Below are 25,940 nucleotides of genomic sequence, written 5' to 3'. Positions count from 1 at the left end.
CCGATCCACCCTGGCACGCACTCGGTGCAAAGGGGATGGGTGGGGGGGGGGGGAAGAGGTACGTCCATCACATGAACAATCACAACATCTAAATCCCATCTTCGGTTTGAATGTGACCACCACTGATCAGCACAATCACAACGCAAGCAATCGACACGCCATTTTGGTCTCAACAAAATCAATGCTCGTATTTTATGACGATAAGTTAATGTATTGACCTCTGTAGTGAAACGAATCCTCTTTGGAAGAAATTTCTATATTTATTTATCATTTATATTGCAGCAGAATTATTTTTATTGGCATATTTTTGATATCATCATCATCATATATATATAATTATATATATGTATTGCATTGATAATAATAAACTATTTATCAGTAGAAACGTCTCGTGCGATATCTTTACGTTTATGTAAGAATACCTTCATTGGGGGAAGTTCTGGGATTGTTTCATTGGGATTTAAAACAGGTCGCCGGTATGAGACGACGTACAAGGAATAAAAGATGGGGAGCGTATGAGAACTTGTATTTTCTCGGAAGAAGCAATGTGGTTTCAGGACCCGTGCGACGTCCTCGTCCTTCTAATATACGGATGCCAATGGGAAATATCCATATCGAGGGCAACCCGGCCATTCCGACCAATGGCATTGCTGTTTGATTGAGTTCATCAAAGTCCGGCTCATCGAATATTCTTCAGGTGTTTGTCCACGGTGGTGAACCGAAGGGTTCGGATATGTCGGTGTACATATGGAAAACAATGAAACTCTTTTACGAGTATTTTTGAGCTCGGATAGACTGGAAAAGTGCAAATTTGTATTCGCTCACTGAGCTCAAGATGCCTGTTCATAATCAGATAACATTCTTCTATGTCATCCAGATACTGCATTGCACAAGATACTGCTATGTCAGGGATTTTACCACACTGCCCAAGCTACAGGTAGAGCTTGGTGGTGGCTTAACGATTAAGGCCGTGGCTGAAGTGCACATCAAATGTCCGTGTCCGCAATGTCTTCCCCTCCAAAGGTACAGATCACACCTGTGGCACACAAAACCTGAAATGGTAGTGTTTAAAGCAACAACAGTTCCAGAATGTTCTTTTGGTTCGGTGATGCAGAAACAACAACGCAGAATGATCTCCTCTTATTAAAAAAAAAAAAAAACAGTTATAAACGTGTATTGTGACTCGCTAGTGAGCTCGCAACTACGACTGCAAGAAATGTTGAAAAAAAGAAATGAACAAATATTTACAAAAATTAACATATTATTTAATTTATCAACAGGAACATTAAACTTGAAATTCATCGTGGTTGGCATCAATGGAGAATTTGGAAAGAAGAATAAGAATATATGCTTGTGGATCGAGATAGGAATAACACTGTTGTTCCAAACCCAGAGACAACCTGGTTATATTAACCTAGTGAAGACAGGGGGTGATTTCAACTTATCTGATTTGGTTTCCTAATCTGATACAACATTGGCCTGGATAAAAGAAAGACTCACAGGTGAAGGATCACGTCCAGGAAAGAAACTTTTCAGCGAACAAAGCTTGGTATCACAAACCCGAACTCGGTTTAGCACGGACGGTACTCCGAAGTATGAACAACGTTCCACTTGGACAAATTGTCGGGCCAGACGAGGGTTTCATCGTTCAGAGTGGAGAGCATCCATTTGTAACACACATACGTTAGGCCAAAGTATGTTCAGTATGTTCATGTTTGGCCCACCGTGCATCCATACGACAATGAGAAAGAAAACTGTCCAACTCACCCCAATGACCTGCATACAGTACCAGCAAGTTAACCGCCATGTCTCGTTTGGTTTCTGGGAGACATAGATGACTGACACACACACAAACACACACACACACACACACACACACACACACACACACACACACACACACACACACACACACACACACACACACACACACACACACACACACACACACGACAAAGACAGGCAAACATCACCGCAAGAAAAATAAACCAGGCCCCACAAACAAAGACCAAGTGAAACAAACTCAAACAAGAAGGGTACCCGGTAGTGCACATTCCACCGCTACGTAATAGCTGATCCACGAGAACATATCAGGCCCATTAAATTCTTGAAATATCATGCTATACATCGTTTTTTGCCCCATCTCTCAATGGTGAAGAATCACTTTCAAAATTAAATAACTCCCGTATGAATCTGTCCACAAGTTTTTGAGATACCGTGCTAAATACAATATTAGTTTAGCCCCATCTCTCAATGGTGAGGAATCACTTAAAAAAATTCTCGTAGTCGGATCCGGATTCGGATCTTCACCAAAATTAAATAAGTTCTTTCTTGTCTCACACCCAACCTGTCTGCCAAGTTTCATCCAAATCCGTCTTCAACTTTTTGAGATATCGTGCTATATATTAGTTTAGCCCTATCTCTCAATGGGAAAGAATAATTAAAAAAACAAGGAGAAATGTGTCCAAGAGCCGTGTCCTAAAGGCAATAACAACAACTTCCGATATTTCGTCACATGCCTTGATGGAGCCAATAGCGAGACCCGTCATGGATCAATAGCGAGATCCTGTTCATGACGAGAAAATTGTGTATTTACGAAATTAGAATACATTAAATGGAATAATCTTTAAATAGTAACGTGAACTTTTCGAAACTTTAAAGCAAATGTCCGAATATATTTAAAAGTTCATGATAGACGCTCTCAAAAGGCACCGTCAATGCGAGGATGTGTACAGGTGTTTAGTATTTCAGGAGATCTGGATCCTGTATATAAAAGAGCCGAGTCTGAAAGGTTTCGTAAAAAAGGGCTCCATTAGTTTTTGCATAGCGATGTCATGAATCATCATGCCTCGTTTCAAAACGATCCGTTGAGCCGAATAGGAGGAGGAGGGGAAAAACGAAAAAAAATTCATGGACTTATTGCCAAAGGAAGGAAGGATGGATGGATGGCCTGACTGACTGAATGAATGACATTGTTATGGCTTCATCGTTAGCAGACAAAACATCCCTCAACATGAGGTGAGGGAGTTCCTACACGAGACTGAAATTGGATGGTTTAATATTTTATGAATTACTCACAATGCCACATAAGTATTGTTGCGGATTATGGAAATGACCCCCATGCATTCAGAGACACATAGGATTTTCCATGGAGAGATATTTCTTTAGTTTGCACTTAGATAGATTTCGTACCCATTGTTTAGAGGGATTTTGGGAGGGAGATGCCTTGTGAGTTAGCATGTCCCCCGACTTTTCAACTTTTAGTCCAACAATCCATCTTTCAATCCCTCTCCAATCCCTCCATCTATCAATCTATATTTTGACCCTTCTTTAACTCCAGCTACCCATCCATCGCCAATCCCCCGCTCTTTGCCTTTCAAGCACCGTAACCCCCTTGAGAAACTTCCCTTGCTTCATCTGAATCTACCCTTTCGTTCCTCCATCTCAAACCCCTCCCCTCGTCCTTTCGCCTCAAAACCCCCACTTTACACCACCAACACCTTGATAAAGGAAAATTAAATAAGGCCGTTAATTATCTACAAAAGGGGTGTTGAAATTAACCCAAACATTCACTCATACACTACATTGCAGTTCCCTTAGTCTTAGTATGCATACAAAGTTTGAGGATGCGAGGTTTCATGGTTTTGGAGTTATAGAGAAGACACACATACTGACACACCTACATTTATTATTATAGACTCGCAAATACCACCCGTCGCTTCGCTGACGAGAATACTCGGGATTGGGGGAGGGGGGGAGAAAAAGAGGGGAGAGAGAGAGAGAGAGAGAGAGAGAGAGAGAGGGGGGAGCGAGGAGATGTATGGGTGGGGGGAGAGAAAGCAGCATGAGTGGAGGGAAAGGGAAGGCAAGGCAGTGTGAGGGGAGGGTCCGTCCGGACATAACCACAGTCTGGACACACCTAGAGATAACCACCATTCGGACATAACCACCGTCCAGACACGTATGGAGATAACCACCATCCAGACAAATATGGAGCTAACCACCGGCCGGATACAGACACACACACACACACACACACACACACACACACACACACACACACAGAGAGAGAGAGAGAGAGAGAGAGAGAGAGAGAGAGAGAGAGAGAGAGAGAGAGAGAGAGAGAGAGAGAGAGAGAGAGAGAGAGAGAGAGAGAGAGAGAGAGAGAGAGAGAGAGAGAGATATGGGGGTAGAGGAGTTATCAGGGAGCATATATGTTATGCTTTATGAACAACACACACACACACACACACACACACACACACACACACACACACACACACACACACACACACACACACACACACACACACATACACACACACACATACACACACACACACACACACACACACACTAGTGCTTGTCTGATAATGGCAATTTTTCAGTAATTGACTGATTGGGGTCAGTGTGATTACCGACTACAGTCCATGTTGTATACAACCCAAAAACCTTGAGTTGCATTGAACCTTGATTTGGGCGAATTTAAATAAAACAAAGTAAATTAAAAAAAACAATGTTGCATTATAAACATTTTAAAGGAGATGTACATGAAAATTATTCTTCATGAACAGCTGCCAATCGTCATGTCACGGGTAGAAAAAAAGTTGACTCTAATTTAGAGAACACGTCAATATGGCGAACGGCTCAGAAATCGGGTGTTATCAAATGCATTTTCCTCTGAAACTCACAAAGAGAAACCACATAACCTTTCTAAAGCATATCCGGTTCATATAAAATAATCAATTACTTTCGAAACAGCCACGAGGACAAAGGACAAAGGATGACGCTGCTGAGGTTAAAAGTTGAAACCTCTATCAAGGTGCCATACACAACGGGAATACGCTCCATGGGCCTCTGTGCGAGTTCCGTTTGCGCACCCACGAATCCCACACTGCACACACATATCCAAGCATGCGCACGCACGCACACACATGAAGAGTCCCTTTACAAATTAAAAGCGACCCATTTATAAAACGTCTGTGTGTGCTGTCTCCATACCTTTTCATGCTGAGAGCAAACTGACCTCCGGATGAGTTCACTAACTCCAGGATGTGTCAATAGAAGGTTAACCGCTTCAAATGACCTTTTTACTTTTAGGCGTTACCTTAATTTTTTTTTTTGCAGGAGTGATCAATGATCTTTGGAGAAGTCATTCAAGCATAACCAAAGTATTCTACGGAAACAAATGACGTTTTCTACGGAGCAAAGAGTAAACATTGTCAAGTGGTATTTTGAGACCAAATCAATTGCTTCCGTTCTGACAAGGTTTTGACAGAAGCTTCAAGCTTCTGGGTCTCACTATCTGCCATGACCTTTCCTGGGAAAGTCACATTTCCAACCTCGCCTCAAAAGCCAGTCGCCGACTGGGAATCCTCCGTCGTGCAAAGTCCTTCCTCGGCCCTCTTGAGCTCCTGACTACTTACAAAGCTTTTGTCCGTAGCCTGATGGAGTACTGCTCTCCCCTCTGGGCTGGTGCTCCTGCCTCCCACCTTTCTCGACTTCACGCTGTCGAAACCAGGGCTTTTAAGATCATTGGCATCTCCCGCAATGAAGCTGAGTCTTTGGGCCTCTCACTCAATCACCGCAGGTTGGTCGGTGGTCTTTCTGTCTTCTACCGACTCCTCTCCAGCCTTGCCCCCCTGCTCTCTCTGCGATTTGTCCCAACCACATTTGCACAGGGCGCTCAAGGTCCGCCAACAACCCCCTTCTGGTAAAACTACCAAAATCACGAATCACTGCTCATCTTCACTCTTTCATTCCTCTTTTTTCCCGCCTTTGGAATAAACTTCCTCACTCTATTCTTTCCCATTCTTCCCTCCAGGCTTTCAAAACAGCTGTTCACCACCACCTCTTATCTTCCCCCATCCAAATCCTCGATCTTTTCTACCCCCGATAATCCACCCAAGCCCACTTCCTTCAATTCTCCTGCTTTCCTTCCTGAAAGTCCCTGTAATGTCCATCTTCTCCTCGCCATGTTCCCCGTCCCATCCCCATCCCTCTCCCTTCCACAGTTCACCTGTGTCTGTTCCCCAATGTTTTGTCCCTTCCACTCCCACCCCTCTTGTCTCATGCCTCCTTGCTGTGAGTTGTGTGTTAGCTCTCATACGAGCCTCGACCAAGGTATACAAAAAAAAAAAAAAAAAAAAAAAAAAAAAAAAAAAAAAAAAAGGTTCTATACTGAATATGGAGTGCATCCCAGAAACAAGCCAAGCAAGCCAGCCATTTGGAAACTTGTGAAAAAGTTCAAAAATTAAGGAACGATTGTTAACATTAACAAGGGAAGGTCCGGTCGCCCAAGAAGTGTACGGTGTGAAGGAAACTTGGAACGAGTTCGTGAGTCAGTCATGCAAAGTCCAAAGAAATCCCATCGACAAAGATCGGCTGAACTGGGTCTCACTCCCAGCAGTATCAGAAGAATAATGAAACAAAATTTAAACCTCTTTCCTTAACACGTCACAACAGCCCATAAATTGATCGATGGGGATAAAGCAGCACGAGTCACGAGTCACGATAAAGCAGCACGAGTCACATTACCTATGTGAGCCATCATGGCCCATCATGTGAGATGCTGCAGCAGAAAATGGAGGAAGACCCAAACTGGATTCGTGATGTGTGGTTGAGTGACGAGGCACACTTTCACATCAATGGTGCTGTCAATCCACACAACAACATTTTCTGGGGAAGTCAACACCCAGATTAGGTTGAGGAGAAGTCGCTTATGGGTTGGAAAGTCACTGCTTTTGTGGCTGCCAGCTAGAGGTGTGTTTGGGCCGTATTGGCTTGAAGACAAAAACGGAAGAATGGTTACCCTCAATCAAGAACGATACCGGTCGATTGTCAATGCATTTTATGAAGACTTGAAGCAATCGATGAGCACTGCAGCCCTCTGGTGACAGTGGTTCATGTAAGACGGTGCTACCCCACATACAGCCAACAAAACACTTGCCTTTCTGCATCAAAGCTTTGGACGAGTTTTCAGTTTACGTATGGAAAATTAATGGTCTCCACACAGCCCCGACCTCAATCCGCTGGATTTTTTTCCTCCGGGGAGCTTGTGAGGATAACGTCTTCAAGGAACACCCCAGATCTGAACCTCATAACCTGATCCGAAGGCAGCATTTGAGGATTATGTGCAAACAGTAACCATTAAAACTTGCAGAAACGTCATTGAAAACTTCGCCATTCGTGTGAATGCATGTTGCATGCGTGGGAGTGCTCACATCGAACACCTCAACTATAAGTGCATTAATGCAACATGAGTTTCATTTCCCCATGATTTGGTTTTCATTTTCCGAGTTCATTTTTTTGTTTTATTACTCAATGTTTTGGTTAATAAAGTTTTGAAGTGGTTTACCTTTTATTGACACACCCTGTATGTACATAATACTGCTATCTTCTGTAGAATGCTCCTCAAGTGGCTTAATAACTCAAGCAAGCACTCCACCAAAATGGTTGATAAGGAATGGCCGGCTTGGCAAGCGATAGCAAGCAAATTTGTAATGGGACATACCTGCAAAGACCAAATAAACATTGCCAATTTCTTAACATTTTCAGATTTCCCTCCTGATTTCAAGTTATTTAGTCCACGTGATTTGATCCACAAATCAGCAATTGTATTTTGATTATATACATTTATTAGTCCCTGAGAGTAGATCATGGAAAATGGCATCATCTATATATTTATATTAATATTTCGGCACGCCCCTTTTTTTGTTCCACCATCAGATTTTTGTGACTGCATGAAATGAAACAAGCTTTGACATATATATAGTAATGATATTATTGTCTTCGTTAAGAGGCCCCTCTAAATTCGTTTTGATGATTATGGTAGTTAAACAGTTCAAAAACTCCATTTGCAAAATGGGAGGAATTATTGCACAAAAAAGAAATTAAAATGTTTCCCATTTTTTAGAGGACCACTAAGATGAGTTCGGCTCATAGAATCACGCTCGATTTGGGGAGAAAACAGTTGAGTTCATACCTGACGAATTTGCACTTTCCATGTGCTGTAGTTTCTTCACAAAACCATGACTTTCTGACTAAGTACAAAGTATTTCTTTGCTTTTTTTATTCATGGTTGCCGTTTTGAAATTTTCATCGACCGATACCCGCTGCCCAGCCGGACCAACTGCCAACAAAGTATCGCCCGGTCAGTTACGGTTAAACCCAAAATCATGATCATCGTTTTAGTGTGGAGGTGAGTACTGACAGTGTACTTGGGTCTTTTCCGGGTGGGTGCGGGATTGAGCACGTGCACATAAAAATTGGGCAACCCAACTTGAATTGAACAACAATGGCCACTTGATCCTTGAAATTTGAACCGACAGAAATAGCCTTCGAGCCTTCAGTGCTTCAGTGAGCCTCGAGTCTACCGCTCCATAAAATACTTCTTCAACCGTCTCACAAGTAAGAGTTCGATCGTGATGGCAGATGCCAATAATAACAAGGAATATGAAGACTCCTCAAGTCACTCCTCTGATGAAAATTCTGTTGCAAGCATCCCCCCCAAGTCCAAGCCCTAGCCTTGATCCTTACAGTGATATTGAACATCCTCATAAAATATATTTGCATGAAAATTTCAATTGAAATCAGTCCTGTGTTGTTCACTGCTTGACCATCAGGAGGTTGCATGGTATTACCATTTCCCACTCCCTATTAACTACTACAATTGAATTCAAAATGCTTCAATATGCGCAAGGCGAAACTTCATTCACCCTTTTTATTACTGCCAGTTGTGTATGTCATATTGGACATCATTTTACAGACTCTGTTCATTGTTCACTATTTGTTCACTATCTGTTTTCTACTGCAGGTGAACCATGCCGACTCCAAAGAAAAGGAAACCATTTGGAGATGGTACCCCGAAAGCCCGTCAGATGGCGCGCCGTCGTAGGCTCGAACTACAAACGCAGGGTGAAGCTGGCCCTGGCCCTGAACCTCAACTTCAAATACTGCCCATCGCATATGACTAATCGAAGGACAATTTCCATAGCCAGACAAATGTTGGCGCGATGAATGTAATTTGTCTGCACTGTTGTGCGGCTAAGTTCGGTAGCGAGCGACCAGGCTTCTGCTGTAACAATGGCAATGTACAGCTCCAGCCATTTCCTCCTTGGCCACAATTTCTCAAAGACATCACAGAAATCCGATCACCACTCTCCCGCCATTTCATTCAAAATATCCGAGCCTACAACAGTGCCTTCCAGATGACTAGCTTCGTCTCGCAAGAACGACAACAGTCAGGATGGAGTCCCACTTTCAGTGCGCATGGACAAATATTCCATCGCATAGGAAGTATGTACCCAAGTTTAGGATCCAACACGAAATTCCTCCAAATCTACTTCATAGACAACATACAGAACCAGTTAGAAAGACGAATGAGCTTCTTCAGTGGTTTGAGGAAAGAAGTTGTCGAATCAATACATTCCTTCTTAGAACAAAACAACAAGTATGTCCAGCAATTCCTCACGACTCACGAATATATTCAAATGGAAGGCAAAGGAATTGAAGATTTACGAGTCGTCATTCATGAAGATAACAAACCATTGAAAGAACACCAAAGACGATACAATGCACCTACAAGTGATGAAGTAGCAATTCTTATGCCCAACGATCCGACATGTACAAGGGACATTGTTATTCACCTTCGAGAAGGTCCATTACAGCGGATATCGGAGCTTCATCGATCGTACGACCCACTACAGTTCCCATTACTTTTTCCGTACGGAACTGACGGCTACAGTCTATACCTGAAAAATAAGGCTTATAAAAAGATCTCCCAACTCCAGTATTATGCCTATCACATTCAAAGAAGAGCAGGAAATGATCTTGCTAAGGCTGGTCGTCTATTCCAACAGTTTCTGGTGGATGTCTACTGTAAAATTGAAACTGAAAGACTTGGATTCCTCCGCCGAGAACAGAAAGCACTCAGAGCTGACAATTACTCCAGTTTACGCGATTGCATCATCAATGAAGATTCAGATCCGCAGCAACTGGGGCAGAGGGTCATCCTCCCGTCTTCTTATGTCGGAGGTCCGAGATACATGCACGAAAGACAACAAGACGCCATTGCCTATGTGAGCCATCATGGCCCAGCACAACTTTTTATCACGTCAACCACAAACCCAAAATGGCCGGAAATATTGTCAAACTTATTACCAGGACAATCAGGGAACGACGACCCAGTTTTAACTGTTCGTGTATTCAGCCAGAAGAAAGATCGCCTCATGTCAATGCTCAAAGATGGTGCTTTTGGAGAAGTGACTGCGTGGCTCTATTCCGTAGAGTTTCAAAAGCATGGGCTTCCGCATGTCCACATTCTCACTTGGCTCAAAAAGGGTAGTCACATCGTTCTTGATAATATCGATCGAATCATCTCAGCAGAAATTCCTTCCGCCACTGAGGAACCGGAACTTCACAATTTGGTAAAAACCAACATGGTTCACGGTCCATGTGGACCACTTCGGCCGAATGTCCCATGTATGTCGGACGGAGTGTGCACCAAGAAATTCCCAAAAGATTTCAGATGTGAAATTGAATATGGAAATGATGGATACCCCAAATATCGGAGGCGCTCACCACAGTCTGGTGGAAACACCGTCAACGTGACTAGATTCATTCATAATCAGGAAGTGACGGAAGAAATTGACAATCACTTTGTTGTACCTTATAACAAATGGCTTCTTCGGCAAATGAGTAGCCATACCAACGTTGAGATTTGCAGCTCTGTAAAGAGTATCAAATACGTTTTGAAGTATGTCAATAAAGGCTCCGACCAGTTAATCTTCAGCATACAATTAAGAAATGAAAACGACGAAATCGAACTTTATCGAGAAGCTCGGTACGTTGGGAGTATGGAAGCAGCTTATCGACTTTTGAGCTTTCCTATTCATAAACACTGGCCGCCTGTAATGCAGTTGGCAGTTCACTTAGAAAATGGACGAGTATTTTTCACTCCCGAAAATGCTCAAGCCAGAGCTGCAGCAGAACCGCCAAAGCTACCTTGACAGAGTTTATGCACTTATGTCAAAGTGACGAGTTCGCTGAAACCCTCTTATATCATGAGGTACCGCAGTATTACACATGGTCGAATAAGACATGGTCACGGCGAAAGCAGGGCCAACCACAGCAGCATCCTGGAATTAAAAAAGGTCCAATGATAGGAAGGGTTTATACAATCCATCCAAATTTGACGGAATGCTATTTCCTGAGAATGCTACTTCATGTTGTGCGCGGTCCGAAGACTTACGCCGACCTCCGTCGAGTTGACCATATCGAGCACACTACATATCGAGAGACGTACCTGGTGACGTGTCTATTAGCCAACGACCAACGTCTCATCAATGCACTGAAGGAATCTCAACAGTCTGACAATCCAAACCAAATGCGACTCCTCTTTGCAATCGTAATCACTGCGTGCGAACCGTCAGATCCTTCAAGACTCTGGATATCTTTCAGAGACGCGCTGAGCCTAGACATTGTGCATCAAAATGGTTTGACGGCTACTGATCCACCCTTCCCGGAGCATCGATATCAGGAGTGTCTCATATCCATCAACGATCATGTACATCGTATGACCGGTAGGAATATTTCCAACTATGGACTACATTTTGAACTTCCCGCTCATACAGGTTTTGGCATAGAGTATACACGATACCTGAATTACGATGATGCCGAACAATTACAGTTCCTTCATTTCAACTCTCAAAAACTGAATCCAGAGCAGCAAACGGTGTACGATGAATTCAATGCGCGCATTCTCCAGCAAACACCTGGCATCATTTTCTTAGATGCTCCTGGAGGAACCGGTAAAACTTTCTTGATCAATGTCATTCTATCCTCCATCAGATCTCAAGGAAAAATAGCCATATCCTGTACTTCAAGTGGTATCGCGGCAAATCTAATAACAGGAGGAAGAACGATCCACTCCACGTTCAAAGTCCCTCTACAACTCCATGTCCAGGACTATCCTACTTGGCTGTCAAAAAAGGAACTTCACTCGCTCGCGTATTCAGTGAATGTCAGGGTATAATTATAAACGAGGCACCCATGACGCACCGGAAAGCCTACGAAGCCATAGATCGGACATTACGAGACACAAGAGGCGAAGAAAGATCATTCGGAGGCATTCCCACCATGCCATGTGGTGATTTTCAACAAATATTTCCCGTCGTGAGACACGGAACCAGACCAACCATTGTCAACGCCACACTCAAAAAGTCTCATCTTTGGCATCGTACAACTACAATGCAACCGAAAACCAACATGAGGCTTGATGCTGATGACGGCGAAGCAGGTTCGTTCGCAGAATACTTGCGTTCAGTCGGAGAAGGTCTACAACCTACGATTCAACATCCCGATTACGTTTCCCTCAGCCAGTTTGAAACGGTTGACAGTGCAGAAGCTTTGATACAAGTGGTGTATCCAAACATTCATGCTAATGCCAATAACTCTGCCTACTTTTTGGAGAAAGCTATATTAGCTCCCATAAACGAAACTGTAAATGCGATAAATCAATCAATCATCGAAAATTTTCCAGGCCAATCTACCTTCTATACTGCAATCAACAGTACTCTAAACCCAGACGATGCCGTTCATTATCCCCAGGAATTTCTGGACTCAATAGAGCTTTCTGGAATTCCATCCCATCGTTGCATTCTCAAAGTAGAGTGCCCGATAATTTTAATGCGCTCTCTGGATCCTCTGTAACTCACGAATGGTACACGTTGTGTAGTCACTAAACTACGTGCTAATGTCATCGAAGTGGAGCTACTGGATGGACAGTCGAAGGGGAAAACCAGAATGATACCAAGGATTCCCATTATACCTACTGATACTGATCTACCATTTGCATTCAAAAGAATCCAATTTCCTGTAAAACTGTGTTTTGCCATCACCATCAACAAGGTACAGGGCCAAACATTCACTCGCATTGGCTTACATTTATGCTCTCCTTCATTTACCCACGGAATGTTGTACATAGCACTTTCGCGAGCGCGCAGCAAAAAAAACATAACCATTTTTGCTCCGAACAAAATTACCAGGAACGTGGTTTACGAAGAAATACTTCAACTTTAATGTGTAAATGATCGTTGCAGGATTTCTCATTTATTGGTATCATAACTTAGTCTTGAATGGTCAATGTGAGCACTGATGTGAACTGTGAATAATGCGCTGCGTAAAACCTTTTGTAGAGTATGCTATTATTAAATCACTATACGCCATAGTAAATTGCTCATGTTATTGAGCTGTCAATAAGCTATCAATCATAGACATATAATGAACTCACTTGAGTAATCATATCTCTATTTCAATGCGTAATATCAAGCGGTACCTTCATGATGACCTAATAAAACCGGTGTCGATGTCCGTCCGTATATCTGTTCACAATCAAACCGATCGTGATGCATTTTAAGGCTTTCCGAGAGCTTTGGAGAGATTACCTATACTCCCGCACGGTGCTGTTTTTATTATTCCTACTGCACTTCATTAGAACATAGATCGTGGATGGATGCGCAGATCCCAGGAGAACAACTATAGCTGTACAGAACAATTCATATTATCGATGGATAAAAATGATATTTAATTGATATCATAATAAATTGTTTATTTAAAATATTGTTGTGGTTACCAAATTCGCAAACCACCATTCAGGTCCCTTAGGTGAGGTATCTCGGTAAGTACATGTGTAGTTAGGTCCAAACCCGTTGTCTAGTGAGAATACATGTCATTTATGCGTGCTGCGACTCTTCAGGATAGCCGTTTTTCTTTTACTATCTTTAATTTGGACCAACCGCCATGATTACCACCACAATCACAACATCAACCACCAACCACAACGCCGCTTCACCACAACCGCCACGACCTTCACGTCACACCTCGCAACCGTAGCATCGCCACCGTTCTTGCCCCGCTGTGGGTACCGGTGTTGGACTCGTGCAGGGCGTGCGTCGAACAGCGTGTACAAAATCACGGATTTTGTGCTTCAAAACGGATCAAAAACGACACACGCCCACTTTTTGCCGTCCAATCGGTGAGCGAGGGGCGATTTGGCCCCGCCTCCAGGACGATCGATATATGCAAATTTGTGGATCAAAAAGCCTTCACGCCCACTTTTTCTCGGGCCAATGGGGAGCGAGGTGAAAGGTCAAAGGGAGGGGGTCAAAGGCGAAGCTACGGGGGGATAAAAGGACCGTGTTCGTCAGTCAGGAGAGTCGGAGAGTCGGAGAGTCGGAGAGTCGGAGAGTCGGAGAGTCGGAGAGGCGGAGAGGCGGAGAGTAGGAGAGTCCAGAGGTCGAGAGTCAGAGAGTCCAGAGGCGGAGAGGCGGAGAGGTGGAGAGTCGGAGAGTCGGAGAGGCGGAGAGTCGGAGAGTCCAGAGGCGGAGAGTAGGAGAGTCGGAAGCAGAGGGTCAAGACTTCGCGGGCGGTGGAGCTGCTCGTCGTGTGCGTTGGAGTCGGAACGGAGGGGACGAGCTGTGGAAAGGCGGCGACACCAGACGAGGGGGTGCTCGCGTCGTGCAGGGAGCTGCACCCGAGGGAGGCCGACAGCGCGACCTGGCCGAGGTGGAGACGCACACCAGGGATAATAAAGATCCTCTATACCCCGAGCATCAGCAACCCCCTCCTGTTTCCCCCCCCCCTCGCGCTGAGATAGTGCGACCAAGGGGGCCCCTTTCCCACCCCCTACCAGACACCCTCCGCGAGGCCCGCGGAGTTGGGGCGCCATCGCCGCTCCGCGTCTCATCACCAGACGGGTAGGCCGACCCGGTCTCGGCCTCAGGCCCGCCTCATCCTTGAGGGTATTCTTTCCTTGGTTTTGGGTATGTGTTGTCGGCGCCCTCTGTGAAGTAGAATTGTATAAGTGTTGCCGTGTGCTCGGTAGTCGGTATTAGCTCTGCATTGTGTTTTCGCTTTTATATTTGCTTTTTGTGTAAATGGAATTGTGTTTTTTCTGTGTGCTTTTGGTGGAATTGAATATGTGTGCTTCCCGTGTGCCGCGAATAAATGTGCTTTGTGTTGAACTGTTTCCCGCTTCGCTTCGTCATTTCTCCCATTGAATCCTCATCTTGCTTCACGTAAAGGGTTGGTAGTGGGCTGAATACGCCCGATAATTAATCGAACCGTCGAGGTCGACGATAACACCGCTCGGTTATTCTGATAGTACGGAACGGGTCGCTTAAGTGGCCCGTGTCCGAAGTCGACCTGCGGCGAGGTGCGATCGCCCGGTCTGCCCTCCGCGTGGGTACTTAGGTAGGTCGAATTTGGCGAGCAACCCTATCCCACGCGGGTGCCGATTGGCACGATCGTGGTGAGACCGAAAGGTCCACCCGTGACTAGTTCCCGGCGTTAGTCCGAGAGGGTCACGACTGGATTGTCCGTCCGGTGGGCGACGTGCCGCGATTCGAGTTACGTGGCCGTCAGCACGCCGGCGGGCGCGAATACCGCGACACTGGTGTCAGGTCGTGCGATACAAATTCATCGCCCTCCTCGCGGCACTGGTATCGGAGAACAGGAAAACAGGCTCTCCTGTCTCCGGCTAAATTCACGGGAATCGGTCCAGGGGTGAGAGAAGCGACCCCCGATTCCCTCCAAATTACGAGCGAGCAAATTAACTCTTCACGAGAAGCAAGATGGCGTCTCAAGGCGAGCGGGAGCCGGGGGTATTAGAAATGGATGTAGAATGTGTAGGATCCATGGTCCAGGATGGAATCCCCGAGCAGGAAATGTTGATTGTGCAGGAACACGGACTCGCCCAACTGAACCCAGGGCCCGAGGTGGGTGCGGCAGCGGCCGCGGTGTATGACACCTCCCCCCCCTCTCCACCAAGACCCTTCCCCAACCCCTGCCGAAACGGCTCACTCAAGCGCACCCGACGTGGCCCAGCTATAGCCATGCTGGCGGCAATGACAAATGAAATAAAAACGAAATGAAAGGCATGAACGAAAAGATGGATGCGAATACACAACAAATAAACGAAAAGATGGATACAAATACAAACGAAATGAAAGGCATGAACGAAAAGATGGATACAAATACAAATGAAATGAAAAACGAAATGAACAAGCAAATAAACGGAATGGAAACAAACATGAAGGAGGAAATGAAAAAGTTCCGGGGTGAGACGCAGAACATGGGCCGATGCCTGCAGGCGGGCATGAAGGCCGTGACAAAGGAAATAATAGTTGAGACAAGGGAGGTAAAGGGTGAAGAGTTGGCAGAGACACGGGAGATAGAAAAAAGAGGAAAGACTACACGAGGAAGACGGGGTAAGTGACGCGCACACACACACGGAGGTAGTGGAGGATAATGGGGGTGAGCTCGCGGAGCGTGTAGGGACCCGGTGCGAGCACCGGGATGGCCTCCTCCAGGAACGAGGGGAGGGAGTATGCCCCCTTGAGGCGGATCACGACCAGGTGAGTTCGGTCGTGCTTTGCGAGGTTGAGGGGACGAGTGCTGTGGACAGGTGCACGGAGAGCTTGGGGGGTGTAGAGGCCCTGGAGACCCTTGTGGGGACACAAATCCCCAGTGTGGTTGTCCCTGTGTGTGTGGTGCAAGGTGTGAGTGCGTCCCCGTGTGTGGAAGCGACCCCGTGTGTGAGTGGTGTGGTGGCGATGGTGCCAGAGTGCGTGCTTCCCAGCACGCCGGGTGTGGATGGGGCACCGTGTGTGAGTGAGGCCGTGTGTGTGAGTGAAACGGCCAGTATGAGTGAGGCACCACGTGTGAGTGGTGTGGTGGCGATGGTGCCGGAGTACGTGCTTCCCAGCACGCCGTGTGTGGATGAGGCACGGAGTGTGAGTGAGGCACCGCGGGTTAGTTCCCCCGCGTGTGTGGGTGAGGCACCGTGTATGGAAGAGACCGCGTGTGTGAGTGTCGCCGTGTGTATGAGTGAGGTACCGCGGGTGAGTGCCCCCGCGTGTGTGGATGAGGCACGGAGTGCGAGTGAGGCCGTGTGTGTGAGTGAAACGGCCAGTATGAGTGAGGCACCACGTGTGAGTGGTGTGGTGGCGATGGTGCCGGAGTACGTGCTTCCCAGCACGCCGTGTGTGGATGAGGCACGGAGTGTGAGTGAGGCACCGCGGGTTAGTGCCCCCGCGTGTGTGGGTGAGGCACCGTGTGTGGAAGAGACCGCGTGTGTGAGTGTCGCCGTGTGTATGAGTGAGGCACCGCGGGTGAGTGCCCCCGCACGCGTGAGTGAACGGCCGTGTGCAAGGTCGCTGTGTGCCAGGGAGACCGTGTGTGTGAGAGAGCGGTATGTGAGGGAGATGTCGGTTGGCATGCGGGAGCACGCAGCCGCGTCTCCCGGTGTGAATGTGATGGAGTGGACTGTGTGCGTCGTAACACGCAGGTATGCGTGTGTGGAATGGAGGCGACGACGGCGACATGTGATGAAAGAAAGCCGAGTAGCGGCTGTAGTTGTTTCGGGGACCGTGCCGGGTTCACCCAGCAGTGAGCACGAGGTCCGTGCTGTGCAACGCACGAGGCCCCCACGTGCTCGCTTGCGAGAGTGAAACCCCGGTCCGGAAACGCACGCGGTGGATTTGCCGATCCCGCGGACGGACAAAGTTTAGGCAGGTAAATGGATTTGGACCGGACGGGTTCTCCACGCGATCGTGTGTGTTAAGCTCCAACGGGAAAAGCACATGTGTTCGCGTGGGGAACCCCTCGAGACGTGGGGCTTGTGTTTTTTTTTATGCGCACGGTGACGTCATGGCTGCACGTGTGGTTGGAATCCGGCAGGAGGGGTATCCCGGCCGGATGGTACCGTCCAAGGAGGGACGAGGTACACGTGCAGCTGCATGACGTCACGGGCAGGTGAAAAGTGCGCGAGCTCTGAGTTGCCGCGCGGGTGCTGCGCATGAAGAAAAAAAAAAAATAACAAGCCTCACTTTCGGGTGCACAGGATTCCTGGGCAAGGGGTGGAAGACCCCCCTTGGCCTGGGCACAGGATGGAAACTAGTTAGGGGGAAGGGTTAGCTTAGTTAGACCGACTTCATGGGGCAGGGGTAAGTCCTCATGGAGTCCGTGGAATGGATTAGTTAGAGGGATTGTAGCCAGATTTAGGTTGGGAAATAAAATGATTTGTTAGGAGACAGAGACAGACTGGTGAGTGTGTAGAGGGGACGTAGTTTAGCTACGTAGTGTTAAAAGGAACGTGCTGTAGTTTAAGGGACGACGTGGGAGCACGAGTTAGTTAGGGGAGGTAGTTAGAAGGATGGCAGAGTTCAGTGGTGTGTGTGTTGAAGAGTTGGTGAGTGAAGTGGAAGCATGTGCTTGGTGAGTGAGTGAGGCCAGCGGGTCTGTTTGAGTGGAGTGAATGGGGAATGCATGGTGCGATGAGTGATTGGGGGAGGAGGACTGACTCCGCCCAAGGGACCCCGGGGTCAGAGTAAAGTGAGTTAGCTGGGTTAGTCAAATTGAAAATGGAGGTCGTTTTGTTGTTGGTGGGAAAGTAGGCTCGAGACCCATTTGGAGGGTGCAGGAGCCCTGTTGACGGGCTTAGGAGCGTGGCTGCGAAAGGTGAGTATCGCTGAGTGGGTACCCCGGGCACCAGGCTAGTCGGCCGCGGTAGGCCATGGGCCCATGGGGGGCCGGGATAGAGTAGTGGGCACGGGGGCGCCTGCTTGGTGCGGGGGCCCGGGGTGCCATTAGCCGCGTGGGCAGTGTTGTGGGCACGGGTGACCCTCGGAAAGGGGCCCGGGAGGCCGGCCTGCCACGTGTGCGTTTCAGGGGAGGTGCCATGGGGGGCACTCCCCGGTGTTAGGGAGCTGGTAGGCTCGGAGGCAGTGTAGTGCCCGGGGGTGCCATAGCGGGAGATTCGGCAGAGGGTCGTGCCTGCCAAAGGGAGCCACGTGTCCTAGCCAGGAGACCGTGTGACGGCACGGAGCGAAAATTGGGGGGTGAGGCCCGAAATTGTGAGGACACCAACACAGGCGACGGGAATCTGGGTTGTTAGAACCAATAGTTTAAGCGAGAGGCGCTTGTTGAAAGCCCCGGGGTAGTTTAACTGTTAAATGGATAGGGTAGATTAGGAGATGTACCCCTCCGCACCATCCATCCCCTCACTCTCGTTGTGGGCCGCTGGACCCACTTTGGGTTAGATCGCCGAACTCTGGGGAGGCCATTCTGAGGCTTCGTTGGGCCTCGACACAGGACGTTAGCTCTCCCTTGTTCTCCTCCGGGAAGGGAACGTAGGGGTTGGGAGTAGGCTAGGTGACAGGATAGGTTAGCCGAACAAGGACGATAAAGGGGGTTAGGGGACGATTTATAGTGGGGAAGTAAAAATAAAAACAACAAAAAAATAAGTTGGGGCTAAATTGGTTTTTCACAAATTAAGGGAGTGGGTATGTACAGTGACAGGCAAAGGCGATAGGTTGGGAGGGAGACAGGTAGGTAGGTCCGAGCCCGCCTTCCAAGTGGCCAGCACCACCGCACTCCCTCCACCAACCTCCACTGAACGGCAAAGGCTGGCCAACTTCATCGGCTGGCCGTGTTTTGCTTCAAGGCGGAGGCCGGCCAACTTCATCGGCTGGCCGTGTTTTGCTTCAAGGCGGAGGCCGGCCAACTTCATCGGCAGCTGTGTTCTGCAAGGCCTGTGCCGGCCAGTTCATCTGCTGGCTGTTTTTCTTCGAGGCCTGTGCCGGCCAGTTCATCTGCCGGCTGTGTTTGCCTGCAGCGGCCTTATTCTGCGGGCTGAGTTTGCCTGCTCACCTTTGCCATGCCATGCCCACTGCCCATGTTCACCAGCCCCGTTCAATTTTGCTTTGCCCCCCCCCCCCCTGTTCATTTCCATGTGCGCCAGGAGCAAGGCAACAGTTTGCAAGCTGCAAGAACTGCCCTGTTGGCAGCTACAACACGGGCCTGCAGTGGCGGCCCGTGCACCGTGTTTGTGTTCATGCATCCATTCGTTGTGCTCATTGCGTGTGCCACTTGAGCTGGCACGGAGACTGCGTTGTGCAGCCCATGCACCGTTGTGGTTCACTGCGTTCAGTTCAAAAGGGAAGGCCTTGGACTGCGTGTGAGCAGCCAGCCACTTTCCCTGTCACCTGCATTGTTTGAGCCAGAGACTGCATGCGGGCAGCCTGGCTCCCTGCTAACTGCTTTTCTTTTGCAGAGTTCATTGATCCTGGGCCATGGTTTAGTGTAAAATTTGTAAGTTAAGGTTAAGATGTACTGTAAATATGAGTGCGCCCCCGGCATGTTTGTCTTAGCGCCGGCAATTTTATTTTAGTCGTCCGTGTGAGTGAGTTTGTTTAGATAGTTACGCAGCCCTCAGGTTATTTATTTTGGGGACACGAATACCATGAATGTCGCACTCAGGGATCCGTAGGTAAAATGTACTAGGGGAAAACTACACATGATGGCACACGAAAATTTGACGACTCGGGACGAGTCTGTAAAAAGGGGAGGGGTAGTGTTGTGGTTACCAAATTCGCAAACCACCATTCAGGTCCCTTAGGTGAGGTATCTCGGTAAGTACATGTGTAGTTAGGTCCAAACCCGTTGTCTAGTGGGAATACATGTCATTTATGCGTGCTGCGACTCTTCAGGATAGCCGTTTTTCTTTTACTATCTTTAATTTGGACCAACCGCCATGATTACCACCACAATCACAACATCAACCACCAACCACAACGCCGCTTCACCACAACCGCCACGACCTTCACGTCACACCTCGCAACCGTAGCATCGCCACCGTTCTTGCCCCGCTGTGGGTACCGGTGTTGGACTCGTGCAGGGCGCGCGTCGAACAGCGTGTACAAAATCACGGATTTTGTGCTTCAAAAACGGATCAAAAACGACACACGCCCACTTTTTGCCGTCCAATCGGTGAGCGAGGGGCGATTTGGCCCCACCTCCAGGACGATCGATATATGCAAATTTGTGGATCAAAAAGCCTTCACGCCCACTTTTTCTCGGGCCAATGGGGAGCGAGGTGAAAGGTCAAAGGGAGGGGGTCAAAGGCGAAGCTACGGGGGGATAAAAGGACCGTGTTCGTCAGTCAGGAGAGTGGAGAGTCGGAGAGTCGAGAGGCGGAGAGTAGGAGAGTCCAGAGGTCGAGAGTCAGAGAGTCCAGAGGCGGAGAGGTGGAGAGTCGGAGAGTCGAGAGGCGGAGAGTCGGAGAGTCCAGAGGCGGAGAGTAGGAGAGTCGGAAGCAGAGGGTCAAGACTTCGCGGGCGGTGGAGCTGCTCGTCGTGTGCGTTGGAGTCGGAACGGAGGGGACGAGCTGTGGAAAGGCGGCGACACCAGACGAGGGGGTGCTCGCGTCGTGCAGGGAGCTGCACCCGAGGGAGGCCGACAGCGCGACCTGGCCGAGGTGGAGACGCACACCAGGGATAATAAAGATCCTCTATACCCCGAGCATCAGCAACCCCCTCCTGTTTCCCCCCCGCGCTGAGATACTGCGACCAAGGGGGCCCCTTTCCCACCCCCTACCAGACACCCTCCGCGAGGCCCGCGGAGTTGGGGCGCCATCGCCGCTCCGCGTCTCATCACCAGACGGGTAGGCGCGACCCGGTCTCGGCCTCAGGCCCGCCTCATCCTTGAGGGTATTCTTTCCTTGGTTTTGGGTATGTGTTGTCGGCGCCGTCTGTGAAGTAGAATTGTATAAGTGTTGCCGTGTGCTCGGTAGTCGGTATTAGCTCTGCATTGTGTTTTCGCTTTTATATTTGCTTTTTGTGTAAATGGAATTGTGTTTTTTCTGTGTGCTTTTGGTGGACTTGTATATGTGTGCTTCCCGTGTGCCGCGAATAAATGTGCTTTGTGTTGAACTGTTTCCCGCTTCGCTTCGTCATTTCTCCCATTGAATCCTCATCTTGCTTCACGTAAAGGGTTGGTAGTGGGCTGAATACGCCCGATAATTAATCGAACCGTCGAGGTCGACGATAACACCGCTCGGTTATTCTGATAGTACGGAACGGGTCGCTTAAGTGGCCCGTGTCCGAAGTCGACCTGCGGCGAGGTGCGATCGCCCGGTCTACCCTCCGCGTGGGTACTTAGGTAGGTCGAATTTGGCGAGCAACCCTATCCCACGCGGGGGCTGATTGGCTCGATCGCGGTGAGACCGAAAGGTCCACCCGTGACTGGTTCCCGGCGTTAGTCCGAGAGGGTCACGACTGGATTGTCCGTCCGGTGGGCGACGTGCCGCGATTCGAGTTACGTGGCCGTCAGCACGCCGGCGGGCGCGAAATCCGCGACAATATCTTCAAATTTTGTGAGTTTTTCGTTTGTTGTGAAATATTAGGTCCTCGGGTCTCCGCATAGTGGCGTACAGGCATAAGTCGTACTTCTGTTTACTACCGTAGAAAATCACAGAACCATCCGATCGACATGCTGTTAACAGTTTCAGAATCAGCTAAATTCTACAACATATGAATATGCAGACGAAACTGATCCGGCTAGCTAAAATCTACAAGATATGAATATGTAGACGAAACTGATCCGGCCTTTTGGATCACTTTAAAGTAGGGTGCCCTGTAATTTTAATGCGCTCTATGGATCCTCCGGAACTCACGAATGGTACACGTTGTGTAGTCACTAAACTACGTGGTAATGTCATCGAAGTGGAGCTACTGCGGGACAGTCGAAGGGGAAAACCTGAATGATAATCAATGAATAAAAATGATATAATATATTGTTTAAAATACATTCATGCTATCTGTCTTTTACCATATGTTGCCAGTGACGCCCGTCGAAGACTGGCACCTTTACTAGTATATTTATAACTGGCAATAGTAGGGTGGCTTAGGGTCAATTTTCAAGACAATCGTTACAGGGCGGACAAAAGCACAAAATTTTGCATGAGGCTTCTATTGGCCTTGGGAAACAAATTTAGAAGGGGAGCCCCGATAAGATATTCACAGTATGCGATATATGCAGCAAAATGAAAAATCCCATATCTGTGGCTACAAAAGTGCTATTGATATGAATTTGGTGTCAAAATAGGGGTTTTCAGGGTCCAGGAATTTGATTTTGTGCATTTCAAGCAAAAAAAATTGTTTTTCAAATATTTTTATGCATTTTTTTTAATCAAAAAGATTGATTATCTTTCTGCATATTGTCAGAAATATTGAGGATAAGCTTTCCAAATGCATACCATTAACACTAGTTTGAAATATTAATACAAATGAGCAAATTTACAACTGATGGACATTAGAAACAAACATGAGTAATGCTATTCAACATACAGCTTCAATGCCAGGAGTGTCTTTAAAGCCTTTTTGTTTGTGTGATAACATTTCGTGGCACCCCATGTGACCTACTTCTCTACCACACCCAAGATGAAGTTACAGTTGACACATGCAAGGATGGGTTGACCAACATTAATTGTAAGTAAGCTGAAACTATTATAAAAACAAGTGATTTTGTAAAATATAATACATTTAGACTGCATATCAACAACTACTGTAATATAAATAATACTGATCATCACAATCTAATTGTATATCGTGAGTGCGGGGTTATGATCCTGGTAATTATGGCTCACAATTAAGTGTTCCTGGAGAAGTAAGGATTTAATTAATTGGTAAATTGGTTCAGTTAATTATTGGTGAATGGGATATTGAAAGGACTATTCCCTGATGTTAAATAAAGTAAGAAGAATATCCATCTATCACACATTTCAGTTTTAGAAAATAGTCACTGTGAAGGTATCGTTAAATAAAATATTAGCTAACATGATATTTCAATCTCTCCAGGGTTCTCCCATGTTTCATGATTGAGTTTGATTGGAACCTCTGTGTAATATGCCAGGAAACGACAACAGAATCTCTTAAAAGCCCTCTGAACACTCATGATCCAAGGTGTGACAAGGCAGATGCATGTTCATCATTTCTGTCAAATGTTGCACAGTTTCAGGCAATTGGTGCCCTCCCTGTCAAACTGCAGTTTGCATGTAATGTTGAAGATTTTGTAACTAATTCTGCTTCATGGCATAAATCATGTCACTTAAAGTTCAACAATTCAAAGTTGGCAAAAGCTAAAAAGAGACATAGCACTACAGAGGACACTGAAACAACAAAACGTACCTGTAAGCGCGAGCCATTAAGTGTGAAAAAGTGTATGTTCTGTGAAGCCGGGGATGAAGAAGGTGACCTGCATCAGTACTCCGCATTTAATTCTGACAATAATCTGAGGACTATTGTGACCGAATTGCAGGACACTGAATTGTAAGCCAGGATTGCTGGAGGGGACTTAATGGCAATTGAGGCAAAGTACCATCTGCAATGTTTGACAAATTTAAGAAATCGATACCGCAGCCACATTAGAAAGAAGAACAAAATGTCAGTGAATACTGATGAAAAAATGGATGAATGCAGAGTGTTTTTTGAATTAATAAACTATATTGAAAAGTCCGTGGAATCTGGAATTGCTATCTTTAAGTTATCTGAGCTCCACTCCCTCTATGTTCATCGTCTTGAAGATATGGGCATCAACAAGGGTGTAAACAAGACCAGGTTAAAACATAAATTGTTACAGCACTTCCCTGAATCCCAAGAGCAGCAAAATGGAAAGTACACCATAACTTTTTCAGAAGATACTGCCATATTGGCTAAAGCAGTTATGATTATTAGAAAGGACATTTTCAATCATGATAGCTTTAGATTTTGTGGAAGGTTTCCATCCAAATGTCAAGAAAACTCCATACCTTCCAGTCTCAAATCTTTGATCTCTTTGGTCCTGAATGGATTAAACTTAAAGAATCAAGATCATCATGAATCTCAGGCAGCTCTCTCAATTGGTCAAGCCATATACTTCAACACCAAGAAGAAAATATCCAAGCCAGATGCACACACGCGGCACACTGTAGAGCGTGAGCCCCCACTTCCAGTCTACATTGGATTGAACATTCATGCTCTAACAAGAAGCAAAAACCTGATCCAGCAGCTTTATCATATGGGAATCTGTATATCCTATGAAAGGGTTAAAGACCTTGAGGATCAGATGGCATCTTCAGCTTGTCAACACTTTGAGGAAGATGGAGTTGTTTTCCCCACTTGTTTAGGGAAAGGGTGCTTCACTGTTGGAGCTCTTGATAATTTAGATCATAATCCTAGTTCCACCACTTCGCAATCTTCTTTTCATGGAACTGGTATCAGCTTGTTCCAATTTCTCACAGAATCGAATGCTACTGAACTGAGACCACTTATCATATCACTACTTTCTGACTCTCAAACACACACTCTTCCAGATAGTTATGCCATTGTTCCTCCAGTGCGATTAACAATGTCTACAGTTGCTGTACCAGAGTGTGTAATAAGATCTGTTGAAACAGCCTGCTTGTCTGAAGCAAAATGCCTTGAAAGGACTTGGATGAAGCATGCATCTGACCAACACAGATGCCATTTCATGGGCCACTTACCATGCTTCTCGACAACAATGTGCTCCACAAGCTCCAGTAGTAGGCTCTCCGTTACCACTCTTCTATGAAAAAGGTGCCACTCCTGCTATGGTAAAACATGGAATGGATATTGTGAGGGAAGCTACACAATATCTTAACCCTGGACAGATTCCCATTACATTTGACCAACCCCTGTTTGCTCTAGCAAAATTTGTGCAATGGAACTGGCCATTAACACATGGTGAAAATTTGCATGTTGTTATGATGGGAGGTCTTCACATCGAAATGGTGCTGTGGAACACTTTGGGAGACATTCTGGACAGTTCAGGATGGACAACAGCTCCAACAGAATCAGGAGTCACATCTTCAGGCATTGCTGAATCTCTACTCAGGGCTGCTCATCTAACAAGAACAAGGTAATGAAGTCATATATGTCATAATGACAAAATAAGCTGGCAGAGGACATTCATATGTGTAAAATAATGCTTTTTGACCATAAAAACCCCTATTTTGACACCAAATTTATGTTGATAGCACTTATAGAACCAGAGATGTGATTTTTTTTTTTTTGGTGGCCATCTTGGATTTTACTGCACTGATC

General features: G+C 46.7%; 2 protein-coding genes and 1 pseudogene across 4 annotated transcripts in view; 2 read left to right on the top strand and 1 right to left on the bottom strand.

Moving 5' to 3' along the window:
* The window catches only part of LOC147021349 (uncharacterized), an 18,687-nt gene extending 18,276 nt beyond the window's left edge, over nt 1-411 (top strand). The window contains exon 5 of the mRNA XM_085893512.1: nt 1-411. This exon is cut by the window's left edge and continues 332 nt beyond it. The gene's annotated coding sequence lies outside the window, so the exon portion shown is untranslated.
* Nucleotides 1-25,940, bottom strand: part of LOC147021347 (uncharacterized) — a 134,726-nt gene that overhangs the window by 79,746 nt on the left and 29,040 nt on the right. The gene's annotated exons all lie outside the window — the stretch shown is intronic.
* LOC147021348 (uncharacterized) lies at nt 23,713-25,428 on the top strand (annotated as a pseudogene).

This window comes from Eptatretus burgeri, chromosome 8 (genome assembly GCF_056783735.1).
Source record: "Eptatretus burgeri isolate ZD-2024b chromosome 8, Ebu_testis_v1, whole genome shotgun sequence".
NCBI classification, from domain to species: Eukaryota; Metazoa; Chordata; class Myxini; order Myxiniformes; family Myxinidae; genus Eptatretus; species Eptatretus burgeri.
Note: the sequence above shows the minus strand (reverse complement) of the source record. Positions and strands in the feature narration are given on the sequence as shown.